At 38.8% G+C, this 21634-nt stretch overlaps 1 protein-coding gene across 2 annotated transcripts in view; it reads left to right on the top strand.

Annotated features, from left to right (window-relative positions):
• The window catches only part of CTNNA3 (catenin alpha 3), a gene marked incomplete at both ends in the record, with an annotated part of 1359521 nt that overhangs the window by 635739 nt on the left and 702148 nt on the right, over positions 1-21634 (top strand). The gene's annotated exons all lie outside the window — the stretch shown is intronic.

Raw genomic sequence — 21634 nt, 5'->3', positions numbered from 1 at the left:
AAAGTCCTTCTGAAGTGAGAAAGACCTCTTTCTCACTTCCGCAGTTTCTAGTAGCACAATCTAACAAAACACTAATTAGGTACTTAGGATATACTATTACATTATATACCATCTATAAGGAAAGAAAACATTGCTGAATATGCATATTTTAAGTTATTGTTTTCTACATTCATTTGTTGAAATAAAGGCTGAGTAATTTAACATGTCTTTCTTGTTTACCAATGATGTACATGTACCATGGAGGTAATACAGGGAAAACACGTGAGACATTAATGTGATTCACACAGTTTGACCTACATTTAGTATTGGTTTGGAGTATTTTCATTTTTTTAAATATTGTTTTTAGAAATAAATATACTCAAAGTTTGAAATCACTATATTTTAACTTTCCTCGAATTTCAGAGATCACTGTTTCTTCATATAAGCTCAATTTTGTTTTTGTACAGTTTACTTTGGTTTTCTCTTAGAGCTTAGAGCTACTCATGGCCTCTCCCATTTCTCTTAGCATCTCTCCTTCTCTCCCCCACAGCCTTCATGCTTCAGTTTGGATGCTCTCCTTGGCTGTTTTCCACCCCATTACATTAGTCTTTTTCCATGTTCAGTTAACTTTTATTCTGTATGATGGTTCCTTTCTTTCAGATGCTGGAACTTCCAGTGTTAAATTTGTCCATCTGATACTGATACATATTTTTAAAATTGGCTAGTCTTATTTCGAGTCATGGAAGCCAATAATATTAAATGTGAGACAATCTCAAAATCTATTTTAATGGCAGTTGTATATACTAGCACTTTTCTTTCTTTCTTTCTTTCCTTCTTTCTTTCTTTCTTTCTTTCTTTCTTTCTTTCTTTCTTTCTTTCTTTGAGGATTTCATGGTTATTTTAGTGAAATATAAGTAAAGACAGACTAACACACCCCAGCTTAACAAACACTGGTTCCTTATAAACTGTAATTCTTTATTGATATTTTTGTATCATTCATGGAGAAATAAACAACTTTTAAATGTTACTCTGTAAAAAGAAGTTAGTATGTCATTCAATGTAAAATGACCAATTCAGGAAGAAGGTAGTAGATATACAATCACAAGAGTCTTCTTTAAATAAACTATTTGTACATATAGTTACATACATGAATAAATCTATACTAACTTATAGGAAATCTAGTATCAGGCTCATTGGCATGAGACATGAGAGGAAAGAGAACAAAATGAGCAAATATGAATTCATTATAAAATTTTTACAGGCACAAATACTTATGGTAATTCTTTTCTTTTCTTTCTTTAGTTTTAGTTTAGTTTTTAGGTTTTTTGAGATAAGGTTTCTCTGTGTATCCATGTCTGTCCTAGAACTTCCTTTGTAGACCAGGCTAACCTCGAACTCAGAGAGCCTCCTGCCTCTGCCTTCTAAGGGCTGAGATTAAAGGAGTGTGTATCCATGTACTGCTTAATTTATATGTCTATATATCTATATCTATATATCTTATTTCTATATCTAGAGACAGATATAAATGTATAGATATTAGCATAATATAATACTCATGCTAATATTAAGCTTAACTCTGTTTTTACAATGAAGCAAATATCAAGGCAGTAGGAGCCCTTTCTCCACCTCTTGCAATTACAGTGGAATAAACAATTTGAGGCCAAGGACAACAGCCATCTCACACATGCCAGAGAGAAAAGATAAACTCTGGCTAGTTTTGCTTTCTAAGAAAAATTCTCTTTTAGACACACTGCAATCATACACACAGCTCTAGACAGTGTCAACAAGGGTTATGGGCTTTACACCAAATTCAAGGTCACAGTGGCATTGTTCTCTGCCAGCTTTGCCCTGGGAACAAAGTTATCAAAGAGGAACGAATACAGGGAAATTGAATGGTTCTGGGTTAAATGCTGGAAAGCACTCTAAGGGTTTCTTTTATTTTGGCATTTATTCACGCACAATGGCTTTAGTATTTAAATGTGTTCCTTTTTATTGCTGAATTCATTGAGGCAGTGAACTGTATCTTCGTGGGGCTTCCACTGTGGTGAAAACACAGGATGGCTATCCTGGGAACTATAATTTAGTTACCACATAGATTAGCTGGAGGTGTTTTGCTACAAGACAAGAGTTGGAGTATACATAAATTTTTTTCCAACTTCAAGAAATATGGTCCCCTGTCGGAGATTTGGTTATGTCTGAGAAGTTGGGAATAAACACAGAGAGTAGAGAAAGAAAACATAATCACCCCAGGCACATTGTTGGTTAAGAAATTGACTTCTTGCCCTCAGTTCCTTGGGAGGAAATGTACCGTTCACAGGCTCTTCCCTAACGCTGTTTGTTTTCATCTTGGACTGGTGTTGGCAGACTGTAAAACCGAACAGCCAGTTTATTCTTCACACACTGCAAGACTGTATATACAAAAGAAAAACATAATTATCATAAAAGATAACATGGTAATAATCTAAAGATTGTGTGGGGATTAAGTTAAGGTTCTGGCCTTGGAGTTGAGTGATGACTGAGTCATCCTCCTGAGTTGTGTTTGTTTCATCATATACACTTGTGACTTCAGAAACTGTGCTTTAGGACATACTGGAAGTTCTGTCCATCCATCCATCCATCCATCCATCCATCCATCCATCCACCCATCCATCCATCCACTCATCCATCCATCCATTTATCCACCCATCCATCCATCCACTCATCCATCCATCCATCCATCCATCCATCCATCCATCCATCCATCCATCCATCCATCCATCCACCCATCCATCCATCCATCCATCCATCCATCCATCCATCCATCCATCCATCCATCTATCCAATATTATTTGGTCTTTTACTCTGTATGAAATGTTTGTTCAAATAAAGGGTGGATGTTATTAAAAGCCTAAAAGTTGAAGCATTTCATTTGGGGAATTTTTTGAGCCTTCCCTATGTCATCATATTAATTCAGCATACTACTTCTGAATCTTTGAAAATGAGGTCCAATTCTGCTTTTCCTAGGTTTCTCAGAATCCATTTCTTTCTACATAATTTGGTTACAGCTGCTGAGTATTAAAATGTACTAGTGTGATTAAATGAAAATTTGACCAGAAGGTGAGTGGGACAGTTTGGTCTCTAGTGACTAAAATTACAAATGTGCATGTATATTATGTGACTAATAACTCAGGAAGCACCTATGCTCAACATAGCCACAGTAAGGAGCAAAGTCAAGGATGCGATCCCAATACCAAGAACAAATGGACATGTCTTTTGTTGTTGTTCCAGAAATATTATACTGGGACATCAGCAGATGTGTCTTATAATCAAAATCAATGTCACAATAACTTCAAAGAAAGATGTTACAGCAAAAATAAACCTGAAAAATACTCATAAACATAGTGCAGTGTAAGGTAGGGGAGGCGAATCCAGCATGACAGCTCAGGGGTAAGTCCTTGCTGTAAATGCATGAGGAAATGAATTTGTACCCCCAGGATCTACATAATACCTGAATGGTGCTGTCCATAAGCTCTGAGAATCTGCCTCTATCACTGTCCGGCCCCCCACCCAGCCCAATTACAGCAGCAGTCTAGTCGAAAGACAGAGATACAGGTTCAGTGAGAAGTCTTGCCTTAGTAAATAAGCAAAAGCAATAGGGGAAGACATGGTGATGTCAACCCTGACCACAGCATGTGCTTGCTCAAGCAAGTGTACTCGCACACATTCCAATACACTGAAATAAAACAAACAAAATAAAACAGGAAAATAAAGAACTCAACTTTCCTACTGCTCACAACTCAACTTTCTCTTCTATATACTACAAAGAACAATATTCTTTTTCACAGGGGTTACCAAGCTTGAAAGGATACACACAGAGAGATTATGCATATGCATCTTTCCTGGTAGATACTGGGCAGTTGGCCAAGTATTATTTATACAGGTTGAAGTTAAAACTCTCCAAAAGCTAGCTTCATGCTAGGAATTTCCACATACAAAAAATACCATAATCATGGATTTGATTCACACTACTGATCAATTACAAATGTTATTCTAATGTTACATCAATAGCTAACTTCTAGTTTTGTTGACTTTCTATCTTCATTTCTATATTTGTAACATGGAATAATTTCGGTGCATATTTATTAAGATTTTTTTTCTCTCTAAATAATCTGCTCTTTTATGAAAAACAATAACCTAAAACAAGTCAGTGCAATGCTGGGCACCTGACCAATGTGGGATTGGCTAGGAGCAATCCATTTGTTCTGAACCACTGCTGTTCCCATGGGCCTGCTGTGTCAGCATCACCTGCATTTGCAAGGAACAGGGAACACCAGACTCCATCTCGACTTCAAGAATCAGAACGTGCTTTCCTTTGGAGACCCTTAAGCAAACCAAAGCTTAAAAATTAGTGTTTAGGATCCTTGAAAATCACAGCAATGCTTTATCATAATTACTGATACTGAATCCACATTAAAAATCCACAAAGTAGGGAGAATAGCTATTAAGATGATAGTTGGTCTTATAATTTTTGATTTAAAATAGTCTCTGTAACTTCAAACTCCAATCAAACAAAGAATGCCTGTTTTCAAAAATGGGATATCTTTATCTCTATGTTATTTATATGTATGTCTATATCTGTGTTTGTGTCTATGTCTCTATGTCTCTATGTGTATATATATCTAGTCTCTATCTTCTCTATGTATATGTCTATATGTCTATATGTCTCTATGTCTCTATGTGTGTCTATATCTATTCTCTATCTTCTCTCTGTAATGTCTCTATCTCTGTCTCTGCCTATGTCTCTATGTCTTCATCTATATCTATGTCTCTGTTTATAACTATGTTTTTATCTATATATCTATGTCCCTATCTCTATATCAATGTCTTTATCTATGTCTATATCTCTATTTATGTCTATGTATTTCTGTGTCTCTATCTATGTCTCTAAGTATTTGTCTATATCTACATCTCAATGGCTCTATGTTTCTATCTATGTCTCTATCTATGTCTATGTCTCTATATATGTCTTTATCTATATTTCTGTCTATATATGTCTCTATCTGTGTCTGTATCTATGTGTCCATCTAAGTCTATGTCTCTATCTATAACTCTATCTATATCTCTATGTTTCTGTGTCTATATCTATGTTTCCATGTATGTCTCTACATATATTTCTATCCATTTTCTCCCTATATCTTTATGTCTCTGTTTTTATTTATGTCTATATCTATCTATCATTTATATCCCTGTCATCTCTATGTCTATACCAATCTCTATATATGTATCAATGATATATATGTGTATATATATATATATGTATATCCCATATAATAAAGATAAAGCATCAATTATAGCTAACATTTGAAGGATATTATAAACATTTTTGGGGAAAGGAGATAATTAAATCAGCATACAGAAAATTATAGTTACAAATGTAGCTGGATAAACAAATTCTAGAGATAAATGTATCATTATATCTCACAATTTGTGAGTGTAATGTGTGTAGTCTTTTAAAATTATCTGTTTTCTCAAAGGCTTGTGCAAAAAATTGTGATTTTGAGGTCATAGGCTACATGGTAATAAAGATATTGTCCCCAAACAAAATTTAAATTATATTTCCAGCTAGTCTTGTAGTAGTATTTTTAATCTTATAAGTTGTGTCCTAGTTTCTAAGTTAAATTTTTGTTCTTCAGTCATACATGTTAACCATATATCAGGTTATGGTATTTAAGTATCAACACACACACACACACACACACACACACACACACACACACACCTACTATGCACCTTGGTAATACAGAAAATTTCTGAGACTACTATGTGCTTTGACAAGAAAGTCTTCACGGGGTATATTAAGTACCAGTAGTTGCATAAAATTTCTCAGTGCCCTTATAAAACAAGTAATTAATTCAATACATACTCAATAGATAATTACAGAATTTATATGTGTCAGGTGTATGCTAGGTACTGAGAACAGAGAAGGAGAAAATCAATCTCTTCTCTTGTACCATTGTGGGTGAGCTATATTAGCCAATTCATCACAGTGATGGATTCATCATTATAAAGTGCAATAAGCATTTGTAAGGGTTGCTAGGGTCTGATAAGACTTCCTGGCAGACGGAGCATTGGAGGTGAGATTGGAAGGATAAGAAGCAAAAATCCAGGACAAGAGTCTAGGAAATGAGGGATGAAAAGGGGAATTCTGAGTTGAGGGATGAGTGTGGACAGGGATCTGTGGAGAAGGAGGAAACAGCATGTTTGCGTACATTGAAAACCACAGTGGTCGAAGCATGAAGGACTGGCCTGAAATGGAACAGATGACTTCAGTTCATGTTTACAGTCTTTCAAAAGTAATTCACTGTTGTCCTTAAAGAGAGATCCATGTCACAAATGTGAACTTATTCTTCATTTGTGTGTTCTGAGGTCATGTAGAATGCATAATGGAGAAAGTATCACGTAGAACTGTAAGAGGGAATAGCCTACAAATAGATGAGTTAGAGAATCATGACAGAAATCCTGGGGTTGTGTGTCTATTTCTTCTCATTCGGAAACACTTTTCTGAAAGAAGGCTCCTAAGGCTCACAAGAAAAGCACAAGATTTGCGCCATTTACAAGAGTGTCCAAATGTTCGGAAAGCATATTAATTGCCTTTCTTGTTGATTCAACAAGACAGCTGAAATCTGCATAAGGGGGTGTTTATTGTGACTCAGTTCAAGAACAGACTCCATCATAGCAGGGTAGATTTGACAGCAGGAGCTAGAGGTAGCTGATCAAATTTCTTCCACCTTCAGGAACCAGGGAGCAATGCAGGCTCATGCTGCCTTTCTGGTTGCCATGTAATCTGGGATCCCAGTTTGTGGAATTGTGCTTTTTTATCTCAGTTAACCTAATCTAGATCTTCCCTCACAGGCATGCCCAGGAGCTAACCTAATCTAGATGATTCTTTACTGATATACCCACAGGCTTGTCTCTTAGGAGAGTCTAAGTCCAATCAAGTAGACAACCAAAGTCAGCCATTGCCAAAAGTTATGAGAGGCTAAACTTACTCCATCTTGTGTCTGGCCTCCATCTTAAAAAAAAAAAAAAAAAAAAAAAAAAAAAAAAAAAAAAAAAGGAAAATTTAAAAGAAGGAAAAAAATTCCTGAGAATGCAAGTTGTACCCATGTACCAGGAAGGACCCCATGGCTTTTCCTTGGCCAGAGTTACTCCCTAGCTACTTCCTAGCAACAGTTAATCAATGATTAGTCTGATTGTTTCAGATATACTTTCAGACTCTTTGTGATTGTCTTACCTCAGATCACCCACTTGTCAACTGAAAATAGACATTCAGTTAAATACTTGCCAGAATAGACATCCCATCACCCACTTCCATTTCCTATAAAATCTTGTCCTGCTGAGGGTTAGAGGCTGCTCTGCCTTTCTGTCCTGCTGTGTCAAGGTTGGAGGAGTTTGTAATAAAGAGATCCTAATGCTATTACATCAGAAACGGCTCCTTGGTTGTCTTTTGGGGTTCATGAATGCTTCCTGGCACAACCGCTACAGAATTCTGTAAGCCCTTTTCTCAAGTTATAAGAGCAATTACCAGTTCTCAAGAGAGGAGACTCTTCACCATGCTCCTGTAAGAAACTGTTTTCTCATGCTGCTGTCAGAAGGCACTGGAAGCGTATTAGTTCATTGTGCTAGTCTTGGTTGGAAGACTTAGCTCTGTCTTGGTGCTTTCTTGGAGTAAATGGGTGTTTGCTCGTCTTTCCCCAGCAAATATCACAGACATGTGAGACACTGTGATTGTAGTAATGGTGGCCGCAATTGTAAAGGGTGCTGGTCTAACTGAATGGCTATTGTTAGCCAGCAGGTGGCATGAATTAAGGTCTTGATTAGAGATTGAGCAAGAATAAAGAAGACAGGGTGAGATTTCTAGAGAACCCATTTCGGTTCTAGCAACCACATGGGGGCTCACAATAGTTTGTAACTCCAGTGTCATGGGTCACCTCTGCAGGCCCCTTGTCAAATAGTTTTACCTTTATTATGGCTACCTCCCCCAACACACGTGTTTAGTTCCACTGGTTGACAGTTCACATAGGTGGGAAAGATTGTACTTGAGCACAGTACCAACAAACAGAGTCTAAGTATCTTCTGTTCTACACACCATAAACTATGATGGGTCTTAGCTCATGGTGGGATGGGGGTGGAGCATTTACACTGGCTTGGAGGGAGTAATGGCAAACTTTTATAGATTTGGTGAGGTGAGGTGTATTTGTATGTTGTTTATATCTAAGTCTTTTTTTTTTTTTCTAAAAACAAGGTTCAGGAGCTAAAGAGTGTTCTTATTCCATTTCCAGAGGGCCTAGGTTCTATTTCCAGAACTCAAATTGGTGGTACACTACTGTCTGTAACTCCAGTTCCAACAGAACCTATGAATTCTGGCCTCCACAAGCTCACACAGCGCACAATTATTGATACTAAAAACACTCATAAAATAACTGAAAATTAATGATCCTTAAAAAAAAAAGAGAATAACAGTTCTCCAAGCATAAATATTGAGTAAAGGAGATGTTCAGTTTATAAATGTGTAGAAAGATGCATCCAGTTTAACACTTGTAATAAGTAACATGCTTATTTATAAAGACTTTGCCTAGAATTAAACATGCAATTACCACATTTGATTTTTACTTTTTAGTAAAGTATGTGAGATGTTTCCACTGATGAGAGCCCAGCCTCAATAGTACTATCTGCAATTATCTCTCAGCCAGAATGTTACAGTTTTAAAGTGATTGCATGGTAGTGTGTTGTATGACCTTGACTGACACTCCTTTCTAATTAGATGTAAGAGACCCAGGAAAGCCAAGCATCATGTATAACTCATGCTGGCATAGAGAATCTTGTCTACACCTCTACTCTGACATCTGGAAGTTTCCTTACTAATATGGATTTTTACAGTGTTTGGTTTTTCTGCTTTTCTTGACCTCCAGATTGCTTGTGATGGGATGTTAAATATAAACTATTTGTTCTATTCCTTTTTAATTACTAACTAATTATTTTATTTATTTACATCCAAGTGTTGCCCTCCCTCCCAGTCTTCCCTTGCAGAATTCTTTCTCCCAAGCTCCTCCCCCTTAGCCTCTGAGAGGGCTCTTTGGGAGGGCATTTCCCCTCCCTCCAGTCTCTACTGGAGTAGGCACCTCCTCTCTCCCTGAGGCCAGCCAATGTAGTCCTCTGATACATATATGTGTGTTTTGTGAGTGGGAGGAGGCTTCAGACCAGCTTGTGTATGCTCTTTGGTGACTTAGTCTCTATAGCTCCCAGATTAGTTGACACTGTTGGTCTTCCTATGTTGTCTTCTCCCCCCTTCAGTTCCTTCCATCCTTTCCCCAACTCTTCCACAGGGGTTCCTGACCTCAGTCCAACGCATGGCTCTCCATATTTGCATCTGTCTCAGGAAGCTGCTGGGTAGAGCTTCTTGTAGAGCAGCCATGCTAGGCTCATGTCCACAAGCACAACATAGCATCAGTAATAGTGTCAAGATTTGGTGCCCACCCATAGGACAGATTCCAAATTAGACCAGTCACTGGCCAGCCATTCATTTAGTCTCTGCTTCATTTTGTTCTTGCATTTCTTTTAGAGAGGAGCAATTTGGGGTTGAAATTTTTGAAAGTGGGTTTGAAGCTGGTTTGTTTCCCTGTTTCCCTGAGGTTGACATGAAGAGGAATTAATATTCTCGGCTTTCTGACAGCAGACATTGAAAGGGACCATCTCTTCCTCCAGTGTTGCTGATTCTCTAGAACACACTGTAGGAAACACTGCAGGCATCAGGTAGCTTGATTTTTAATTCAGACACGCATTGTCCGATGCTTACAGACCATTCCTAATTCTGGAGCCGGAATTTATGGCTTGTTCTGGTGATTATCATCACCTGGCCCAGAGAGGTTTGAATTGTGACTCTTGAACTCTATTTCCTTGGCTAGGTAGGCCAGTTTCCACAATCCTGGTAATAGAGAAAGCTGATCTTTGGGGAAGACATGGGTGTGTTGTAAATGGATACATGTATAACATGTATATTTTCAACACTTCTGGATTCAAACAAATACTGTCAATGTAAGTTCAACTCTGGATCTTGTTCAGTGGAAAGTAATAAGAAAACATGGGTTTTTATGAAACCACACACTTCTTCAGGATACATAGAAGTAGTGTCAGTCTCTTCTTTGGGATCATAAGCATTATAAACATATTTTGAATGTGCCTACAAATGTTCCTTCTGTCCATATTAACTCAATTCCAGCAAGTACATATCTGTAATTAACCAGCACCTCCAAAAGATGGTTTTAAAGATGGTTGTTGCAATGATTAGTTTAATCTGTCAACTCAACACAACCTAGAAATCATGTGGAAAGAGTCTCCCAGGGCTGTCCAGGTGAAACTGGACTTTGGACAGGTCTCCAAGGGATCGCCTTGACTGCCCTTAAGAAATATGGAAGACCTGGCTGAAAAGGGCATGACACAGTTCCCTGGTTTTTAACCCTGAATTATGTAATAGTGAAGAAGTCTAGGTGAGATCTAAGTACTGGATTCATTTTCCCTGCTTTTGGGTGTGGATGTAGTGAGACCAACTGCTTTAACTTGTTGTCCACCACAAACAGACTCCAACTTGGAATTGTGAATCATATAGTTTGTTCCCCGTGTTGCTTTTGGCCCAGAATTTTATCACACCAACAGACATGAAACAAGGGTAGTTGAATAATCTACATTAAAACTTAATTGACTGACACTCCCTTACCACCAGGAAGTCCCGGTTGTCTGCTGTTCTTGGCTAGACACTGTTTAGTTTTGCTTCTCAGATATGAGAGTGGAGAGTATTTTCTGGACCCTGTTCCTTAATTAAAGCTTACTGAAGGACTTTAGAAATCTCTGCACATTGATTTTCTATAAGGGAATCACTCAGTAAATCTTCATTTATTATTGCCCATGTCTGCTACCCATGCCATAGACCAAGGGCTGTCTCATTTCCAGTGTTGCTGATTGGATGGAGGACGGGGCTATCTTTAGTGACCAGTGCCACTTGAACTGTGTGCTCCAGTCATGACTTGTCACTTACCCCTATATCAGGGTATAATAGTAGATCAGGTTTAAACAGATGGGAACTGTCAGTCTCCTAGAGACAATGTGTCATTTGGTCAAGAACTTGGTAAAGTTTGGTTATTGCTTGGGGTCTGAGGACAGAGAACACCATAGTTCTAGACAAGGGGGAGTCACAAGCACTCAGAATATAGTGAGCTAGTCTGGCTCCAGGGAAGCAGTGTGCTAGGATCATTTAGCCTTGAAATATAACAGGCCAGCTCAGCACAGCACATGCTGTTTCTGAGAACATGAGATCCCAGTGGGAGTGGCCATTCTGACCAGACTTTTCATTGAGTATCTGGAAAACAGGGAACCACTTGAGTCCAGGCACTGGGATGTGTCTGTTCACTGTGGGAAGATAAAGTTCTGCTTTTGCCTTGTGAGGTATGGGATAACATCAGCTCAGGTTGAGGATGCTTTTGTTGTGTGTCGTTCACTGGACTGATATGGTTTAGGAGCAGCAAAGCCTTGAGGACAGGGGAGTGTTGTGACCATTCACCTGCAAACAAGGACACACACCAGTAGCAGTTCCTATTTCAAGACAGTGTAGGACAGTAGGTACATTGATCATGGCTGGGAGGATACAGCTCTGTCTCTCTTTTCCTAGGCACACTGTTGGATAGCTTCTAAGCACACTGAGGTGGATTAGTCAGGACTGTGAGAGTCAGTCATGCTCGGACTGTAAGTGGCCAAGATGGTGACAGGGCTCTTGGAGTCTTTGTTCTCCTTTTCCAGACTGCAAAATCTCTCTTGGTTTTAAGCTGGTTTAAGCTGGTAAACTTGGAGTATGGCATAAAAGAGGGAAAGGGGTTTCCCTCTTGTTTCTGTGATATTACACCAAATCTCTGTGCAGTACAAGGGCTCTGTCACTCACCTTTAGTTTTTTTCACCAAACATTTTGACATTTTGTGTGTGTGTGTGTGTGTGTGTGTGTGTGTGTCTGTGTGTGTGTGTGTGTGTGTGTGTGTGTGTGATTCCCACTATAAGAATGGAGGGAGTCTCGATTGAAAAAAATACTTCCAAAATCCAACTGGAGAGAATTTTCTTAATTAGTGATTGACAGGGGGAGGGGCAAGATGACGCTAAGTGGGACCTTCCCTGGGTACTGAAAAAGCAGGCTGAGCAACCTCGGTGAGTAAGACAGAAAGTAGGATCCATTTATGGCCTCTGCCTCTAGGTTCCTGCCCTGTCAGAGTCCCTGCCTTCATTCCTTCTGACAACGAACAGTTATGTTAGATTGTGAGTGAAGTAAACCTCTTCCTCCTCAGGTTGCTTTTGGTCATGGTGTTTTATCACAGTGATAGGTGCCCTAAGATATTGTCGATATTGTCGATGATTAAAATGTAATTAATTGTCAAAACATCTAATCTGCTTTACATCGACTCTGATTACCCACAGTTCAGGCCTAAGACAGGTAGGATTATGAGTGGTCGAGGGTGTATTTAGTTGGCCCTTTATTTTTCCTCACCTTTTCTGGAGTTTTCAAGGAGAAGAGGAAGTAAAGTAAAGAGTTGTTGTTATACCCATAGGTGTTGAAAGCTGACTCTTCTCTTGAACTTGCTGTGTTGGTAAGGGAAGACACGGTACATGACAGTGGCAATTCAGTGAATGTCACAGAGGTCAGACTGCTGACATAGGTGTAGACAAGGCTCAGGAAAGCAATAAATGACACAGTGAGACATGAAGCCAGCAGTGTCACAGAGCTCTAGTCATCCCAGACTCTGTAGGAATAAAAGGTCCAGGAATATAAAAGGATCACGGTGTGGGATAAAATAAAAAATTTTTTTAATCCATCTAATTTTCCTACAATTCTTGAACAGTCTTCATACATTTGTGGCTTTCTGTTCACAATTGTGACATTTTGTTCATAGGTGTGTTTTAGACTTTTTGTTATATCTTTTGAAAGCTACTATCATGGCTAAGTACATTGGCATGGAACTCTCTGTATTTATTTTAGTTCTATTTTTTTTTTAAAAGTTATTTATCAATGTGTATGTTGGAGGGAGTGTGTGTGTTTCTGGGAGAGAGAGAAAGGAGAGAGAGAGAGAGAGAGAGAGAGAGAGAGAGAGAGAGAGAGAGAGAGAGAGAGAGAGAGAGAGAGGCAGGGGAGAACATGTGTGTGAGTCTGTGTGAGCTATGTGTAGAGGTCAGAGTTTGTCTCTTGTGCATCAGTTCTCTCCTATTTTATGTGATGTGGGTTCTGGGCATGGAACTCAGATCTCCAGGTTTGTGTGACTAGAGCTTTTGCTCCCCCCCAGACTATCTTACCAACACTTTGTATGCATATCTTTGTTCTGTAGTTAGGGCTACTGTTTTTAAATGGAGTGAAGATATGTAACAAATTTCAAATAGTGCGTAGAGTTTGGAAGTAAAATACCGAGAATGTTTTTGGACCATGAGTTAGCGATAACTCTGAAATTTCACCTGCTGAGTACATATTCTGACTCCACACAAGCTACATACTGTTCATGAGATGTTTTTTTCTCTGTTAAAAATATACGAACACATCAACTTTTATAGAAAATGCTATTTTCCTCATTGAAAAGAACTTGATTCACATTCCACTTATTGCCTGGTTGTACTGGAGATCATTACCTACTGATTTATCTGCAGGGAAACACGTTTATACATTAAGTTTCTGTTAAGTGTAGGCTGTCTTTATTGTACCTCACCGCATTCTGTAGTGTCTGAAATCCTAACTGAGGACACCAGGGATGGAAAAAATATTGATGCTAGTCAGTAAAGATCAATCTGTTATGCTAGGAATCAAAGCATAAGCGAGTCTGTAAACACAGACTCAAATTTATGATAAGGCGTCAGAATGGTGAATGTAGATCTGCCTTAGATTTCATATAAAGGGGATATGGAAGTGCTTTGTTAGATAGTTGAGAATTCAGACTTCATTAAGCCCTCTGTTGCCTAAGGTCCCATATATTGAATATTATTTTTAAAAGATCTAGAGAGCATAAAAATGAGGGAAAAGACTTTGAAATCAAGAGGGAGGCCAAAAGAAAAATTTTATAACAAAATCAGTCATTTGTCTACCTACAAAAACAGGAAGATGCCTAGAAACAACCTTTCTGTGAAAAAAAGATAGAAAATTGCATACTTGACCTTTGTGTGTCTTTGCATACCATTGTGTATTTGATTCTAATAATGGCTGTGCAGGTCTTAAAAATGTGCCATGATTTGCTCAGCATAGTTGACAAAAAAGCTCCGTGTAAATCCCACTTCCTTTCTGATCATCATAGATAACCCTATATACAGAGAGGTGCTCCATCTCTCAGGTGCTCTGCTGCAGTCAGGTACCCAAACCCAGACAATTTCTAGAATGAGCCTGACCTCTTTCTGAGATGTAGGTCAGGATCTTGTGGTGATGACTCTGTAAGGAAACTGGGGAGCTGAAATGCCAGGATATACACTTTAACCTTTAGTTGACTTATAAAGTGAGTGAACTTTGTCCTTGCCTCTTATACTTATTTACCATTGATGACTTCATAATATTCAAGGACTTGGCATCTTGTGCGCCAAGATCACTACAGCCTTGGTCACAAGCAAGCTTTTTCTCCAGTAGATCTGGATTGTAATGTGTATCCATTGGTCCATCCAGATGTTCAAACACTCTTATAATCTATTCATTCAAGGCAGAGTATGGTAGAGAAAGGCAGAGCACTTGCCTGTAACCTTATTACTCAGGAGGCTGAAACAGTAGCATTTTCAGTTGGAGGTGGGTGTGAATTACATTCCAAACTAGGTCTTAAATAACTAAACTAAAGCCTTCCAACATGTTTTATTTAAATTAAGAAATTGAATACAATTATGCCCACACTTGGATAGATAGAGATCTAGTTGGGATTGAAATAGTTTACAAACTCTATGTTATGTTACAGCCCCTAACAAAGTTAACTCATGACACAGTTATAATTTATGTTTTTTTTCATACATTACTTCACATAACTAAGTGTAGATATTATTATCACCTATAGATGGATAGACTGAAGCTCAGTTTACCAAGCTCATATGTGTCTACTTTGCTCATGACCAATCATATACATATAATTTGTCAGTTTCCAGGGATCAAACCAACTCATGAATATTACTTTAAATGTAGTACATTTAAGTTGGCAGAAAATGTCTTGAATACAATAAGAAAAATAAGTCCAAGTTTCTCTGTGTAGCCTTGGCTGTCCTAGAACTACTCATCTGTAGACCAGATTGGCCTCTGCCTCTTGCTGGAATCAAAGGCATGCATTACCACCTTCTGGCAAATTTGTTTTTATTGTAAATTGACAAGGTAAATTTTCATGTTTCATTAATGTTAATCTTTTGTATGATCCCTTTCTTTTTATTTATAGTGGCTTATGATAAAATATATTTTCATCAGTTTTATTGCAGATTCTGTGCTCAACCACATCAGCACGATCACTATAGAATCATTATGGTCTTTTGCTTGTCTTTCTGCAATAACCATTCCAACTGGAGTGAGGCTTTATGGCTTAGAGGTCTGCTTTGCATTTACCCAGTGATTAGCAAAGCTAAATCCTAGTTACTGTTCTCGTTTGCTTACTCATCAGTTTTTACCTTCTTTTGAGAAATTATTTAGGTATGCTGGCAACTTTTGTAATTTATTTACTTATTTTTGAGAGTTATTATATAAGTGTGAATACTGTACATTTGAGGAGGTTTGAGGTTAACCATGGGCATCCCCTCTTGCTTAATCTGTACTTGATTTTAAATTTGTAACTGTGTATAGCAACTTTGTTTTCATGAAGGCAATCGTGGTGTTTGGAAGAGGTTATCGAATCCCCTGGAGCTGGGGGGTCACAGGTGGTTATTGAGTATCAAGTTCAGTCCTGGGAATTGATTTTGGGTCTTCATTCTGTATCACAGGCGGGCCAGCCAACAATATTCCAAGATCTGCCTTTCTTTGCACTTTCCAGGACTGGGTTAAAGACATAGTACCTAGTCATCTACCCAGGCCTCTTGTCCCCTTTTTGGTTTATTGAGGGTATTCTTCCTATCAGAAGAGTCTTAATCTCTTCGCTCTTCCCAAAGCATTATTTTTTTTCCTGTTTACTTTTACCAGCCTCTTAGTCTTATTCTGTTCCTAGACCGTGACTTTTTAAAGTGAAGCTATTTCAAATGTCAGAGTTGATGTTTGGTTTGTTTCACTTTTATTTCCATATCACAGCGCTTGCTTCAGGAAGATTATTCAGCCTGCCCAGTGAAGGCGTTCTCTTGACATGAGGAGGTACAGTGGGATTCTAGAGCGGAGGTTTCAGTTTGCATGCTTGTCTATTTGTATAGCTTTCATGCCTGAAAAATGTGGTCTAAAAATATGTTCCCTCTGCTATTTGTTAAGCACAAAATATTTTTAAAGTTCTTTCTACAGAAGAGAACTAAGTTTAAGAGCATCATATTTCTTCTTCACCATGAAATAAAGATTTCACACTAAAAGGGAAATGTTTCATTTCTGAGCTTGAGGAAAAAATGGCATACATAAAAAAGTAAGACAGAAAAAAATAGCAAAACAACCCCAAAACATTTTCCTGCTCTTTAAATTCTCTTCAGGGGACCTCCACACTAACATGTTCATTTGATTATCAGTTTAAGAAGCTGATGTTTAGTTCCTCATTTCTCGTGTTTGGGACTTTATTGTTTTCAAGAACATTGTTTTCATGACCATGATATCTCAAATGTCTCCTTTTATGTGTGCTGTTTCAAGTTTGTATTACACAAGTTTCAGCACATTTCCAGTGATTTGCTTATACAAGAATCTGCTTGATAAAAAGCAGACTACGCCGTTAAGTTTTAGGGGGAGAAACGTGGTCATGTCATAGAATTTGAAAGTCATCAGTGAGTATGGGAACATTTGGTAGCAAACCTTTATGTTTAGAAATTGAGGAACAATAGCATTAGGGCGTGTGTTGGCAACTAATTGTTTTCTTTAGTATTGGGCAAATGCTTTTTGGAACACTTACATGTCTGAGGCACTGTTCAATGCTGTATGTGTCAAAATCTGTGGAAAAGAGTTCTAAACTTTCGAGGTTACTTCAAGTGATACAAGCAAGGTGATACTCAGGTCTCGGTATTGAAATGAAGATTCCTGAGCTCATCAGGATCCCCTCTTGAAATGAGCATTTTGGTTCATAGCCCATCACTCACTTGCCCACCTCTGCTCAGCAGCATGGATTACTGTCTTCCTTTCACCTGCCAGCATCTGCCAGTTCCTATTCCACCCTGTTTACTCAGACAGAACCCTGAGTCCATCACTTGTCTTTATTCAGAGCTTTGATGAATTAACAGCAACACATCTCATCCCTCTTACAGGCTTTGGCCGTGGCCACCTAATTTTAATTCTGTCTGTGTTCTGATGCCTTCAAATCCACTGTGAAGACTCCAGCCCCTTTGATATAATGGCCTGACCGTTTCACTCACTTGATTAAATTGTATGACTCTCGGTTGTCTATAGGACCAATTTCATTTCTTAGTGTGGCAAAGGTCAACAGGTCAAGCTTCACACATTTTATGCTAGTTGTCAAATATTCCTTAAGATCCTGGCCTTTGCTCAAGCTGTCCTTCCCCGCCCCATGTCCTTTGCTCTTCTCTTAACTTGTCTGAGTCCCAGATATTCTTCAGCACTGCTTTATTGCTCCCTTGGGAATCCACCTTCCCCTCAGCTTAATGAGAGTGCTAGCTCATCAATCTCCAGATTGACTCAGATGTTTCTATCAAATCCTGTGTCTCTGTTGATGTCTTCTGCTAAGCCAGACATTGTGTTTGAGATGTTGTTGTTTGGCCCTCATGTGGTGTCTGTCATAGAATAGATAACAAAAATTTATTGGTTCCATAGATTTGTTTATTAAACCATGTTCATTATGCTATTGAAAAACACCAAGAAGAGAGAGAAAGTATGGAAGATAACGACTAATAACAGCTGAGAAAACCCACAGATCTCCTTAAGGCACAGTGATTGAGATATGTAACTTAAAAAATGTGCATACCTAGAAGAGCAGGAGGTAATAGTTGAGGAGACTTCTAAGCAGAGCTCCTGAGTTGAGATGCACTGTCTAGAAGAAAGAACCAATCAATGTGTCCTATCAATTTTTCATAAGGAAACCCAAGATTAAGTCTTGTGTACTGGCTGGTTTTGTGTGTCAACTTGACACAAGCTGGAGTTAATCACAGAGAAAGGAGCCTCAGTTGAGGAAATGCCTCCATGAGATCCAGCTGTCAGGCATTTTCTCAACTAGTGATCAAGGGGAGTGAGCCTGGCCCATTGTGGGTGGAGCCATCCCTGGGCTGGTAGACCTGGGTTCTATAAGAAAGCAGACTGAGCATGCCAGGGGAAGCAAGCCTGTAAGTAACATCCCTCCATGGCCTCTGCATCAGCTCCTGATTTCTGACCTGCTTGAGTTTTAGTCTTGACTTTCTTTGATAATGAACAGCAATGTGGAAGTGTAAGCAGAATAAACCATTTTCTTTACAACTTGCTTCTTGGTCCTGATGTTTTGTGCAGGAATAGAAACCTTGACTAAGACATTTTGTAAGGCCTTAGACTCCAAGATCAGGAATTTGTTGTGAATTTCATGGGCAATGGGGAAGAGGGAGAAGTTTTAAATCAAAGAACAGATGTAATTAAGTCCCAGCTTTCTCTACCACAGTGTAAGTAGCTTGAGGACTGACAGTTCAGTTTACTGCATGCTTTCTCTCCAGGATGTTGGATTGCCATTTAAAGATTACTTGCATGTAAGTAAGAAGCAAGTATTTAACACAAAACTATTCTGAAAATTCTTCTGTAGTGAGAAAAATGTTCCACATCTATGGTGCTCAGTATATGAGATACCAAACACACACACACACACACACACACACACACACACACAAGTACACACACACTTATTACTACTACTACTAGTAGTAGTAGTTTAAACTGAGACACTGAATAAATTAAAATTTAATGTTATGTAATTTTAGATCATACTTAACTTGCTATGTATAAGTGTCTACTAATTTAAACAATGTAGTATTAGTGCTCTGAGTCTGAGTCCCTATAGGAAACAGCTACTCAGGTTGGGATAAATTCATATGCTTGTTTTCAAAGGTGTAGCTAGCTCCAAAGAAATTATATCAGTGGTTAGTGACATAGAACACCAATGGAAAGGTTCATAGTCAAGATCACAGGGTGACATTGATGAGCACAAAACAATTCCAGTGGTATTTTACTGGATCAAACCAACCTCAGGACTGTTTTCCTCAAAGTCTTTCCTTTTGGGAAGTTTAATTTTGATGAGAATCTGAAAGTTCATCTCTGTGCCATTATCAGGACTGTACTGACTTCACGATAGATCCTTTCGAGGATTCTTTAAAGGAGCATCTTCTCTTCTGAGTTCTTGGTGACAGGCAGGTTCTGGCTCTTATCACTGGCTGTGTTTTAATATCCTGCCCTAGCCATCCCTCATCTCAGAACACAGAACTCACCCCAAGTCCTAGCCCATTGCTCAGTGATTTGTTAAGGCTTTGAAAACAGAAGGAATGAGGTGCTTTTAAACAGGACAGGGCCATTTCTCCTTGCTTTATTTATTTTTATGCCATGCAAACGGAATAAAGAGGTATAAAGTGGCTCAAGTGAGGCCAAATAAATCTAGGTAAATAGACCAAGAACCCAATAAAACCCGGGGGGTGAGAAAAATGGAAGGTATTGTGGATGGAACATAAAAGGAAGGAATAAAGGAGAAAATTTAATAATACCAATAGCATTAGGGTCTACTTATTATCACCTAGGGAACACAGTGCCTTTGACCCAATGAAATATTTTAAACTAGGGTTAAGCTCTGGGTGGAAATTAGGAAATCATCTTTAAAGTTCTTATTGAATTGTGTGTCCTGCTGTCGGCTCCCGTCATTTCTTTATTAAAGTTCTGTGCTTGTCTGCTGCTAGGTCTAGGAAGGCTGACATCTTTTACTTGTTCTGATGAATCACAGCACAGAGGCTCGTGAGTTTTTACAGCCAACACAACAGGAGCCTCTCTTATCATTCTTGATGCCAGGGCATGGGGAAGAGGGCATGGGGATCTCTTTGTCCTAACTCCTGCCCATTTGGGGTGATCTCTGCCTTCATGAAATGGGAAAAGATATAACCAAGAGCTAGTAATGCACAAAGCTAGAGCATAAAGGGCCGGCTCTCAAGGTAAAATTAAAAAGTGTATTTAGGCCCAGTGTAGATCTGTTTGTGCCGTTACTTTATACAGCCCTCAATTAATGCTTCACAATTCTCTCCTGCTCACATAAACACTGCTTATCTACAGCTGTTGAAGTAATCACCAATTTCATTTGAGTACATTCTCAACTATTGCTTTGGGATCAAAACTTTCTTTTGTTCTCAGTTAAATGACCCAATACCAATATCTCCTATGAAGATTTTCTTTCCTTCTCACTTCTTTTACTATGGACAGTTCCTATCATAAGCACATTTTAGACTCCTTTAAAAATCAAAGTCTCTGGTTGTCATATGTGTGTGCACCTGCGTGTTTATGAGAGCATGTGCATGTAGTAAATGTAAGGGCAAGTCAAGGCCAACAGGCAATCTCGACTAGTGTCTACATCTGCAAGGAGAACCTTCTAGACATAGGTGCATGAATAGAAAGCATCTGCAGAGTATTGAATACTCTGAAGTGATGGCCAGTTTTCCACATCTGATGCTGACAAACATCTATGTGTAACTGTAGTTCAGTGGGGACTAGCAACTGCCGAAGAGAATCAAGTCATTCAGGTGTTCATTTGGGCCGAATGGTAAACTCTATGGTCATCACTAACTTTTCTGGCTTGTTATAGAGCCCTAATTAAAACCAGTTGCACCTTGAATGAAGTTGCTAATTTATGAACTCATCTGTTCAATAACTCCCTTGCGAGTAATTGCTGTGAGGGTTCTGAGAAAGCCCAGGGATGACATGAGCATGTGGGGAAATGGCAGGGGAACAAGAAAAGGCAAGAGCTTACTTGTAATCATGGGAGAATTGTTTCAAGGAACGTGTGTGTCATGCATTGAACAAATTCTTTTGTGAATCCACTGTAGGATGGCAAGGGTTTTAACAGGTGTGGCTGTATAATCACTGGGTGAAGGGAACAGAAATACTTGGGAGTGTGGTGCTTTGGAGAATGGTGTTTGAGATGGTGGCAGGAGACCAGGTAAACCAGGACAGAATGCATGATCTTGGTTTCTGCTGTTGTTAAGACGCTGTCCTATTTGAAGGTATAGGATTTTTCTGGGAGTTCAGTCTAGGGAGAAGAGTGTTTGATGTTCTGCCTGACTGTGTTGTACTACTTTGTGTCTTTTCACGGGGCCCTTTCTGGCAGCTCCATGGCCAGCTGCTGATTTTCAAGGTCTCCTCTCTGAGCCCTTTGCAGCTTATTAATTTAAAAGCAGCAGCAATTTTCCTAGAGGTGAAACACAATGATTTTTCCCCCAATCTCTTTTCTCGGAGGTATCACAGGGAAAGCATGATTAGATTCAACCCAGTTGTCTCCCACAACAATATTATATAGAAAGTATCAAGCAAGGT

Source organism: Micromys minutus (assembly GCF_963924665.1).
Source record: "Micromys minutus genome assembly, chromosome: 25".
In the NCBI taxonomy this organism is placed as follows: Eukaryota; Metazoa; Chordata; class Mammalia; order Rodentia; family Muridae; genus Micromys; species Micromys minutus.
This window is presented reverse-complemented; position numbering and strand designations above follow the sequence as displayed.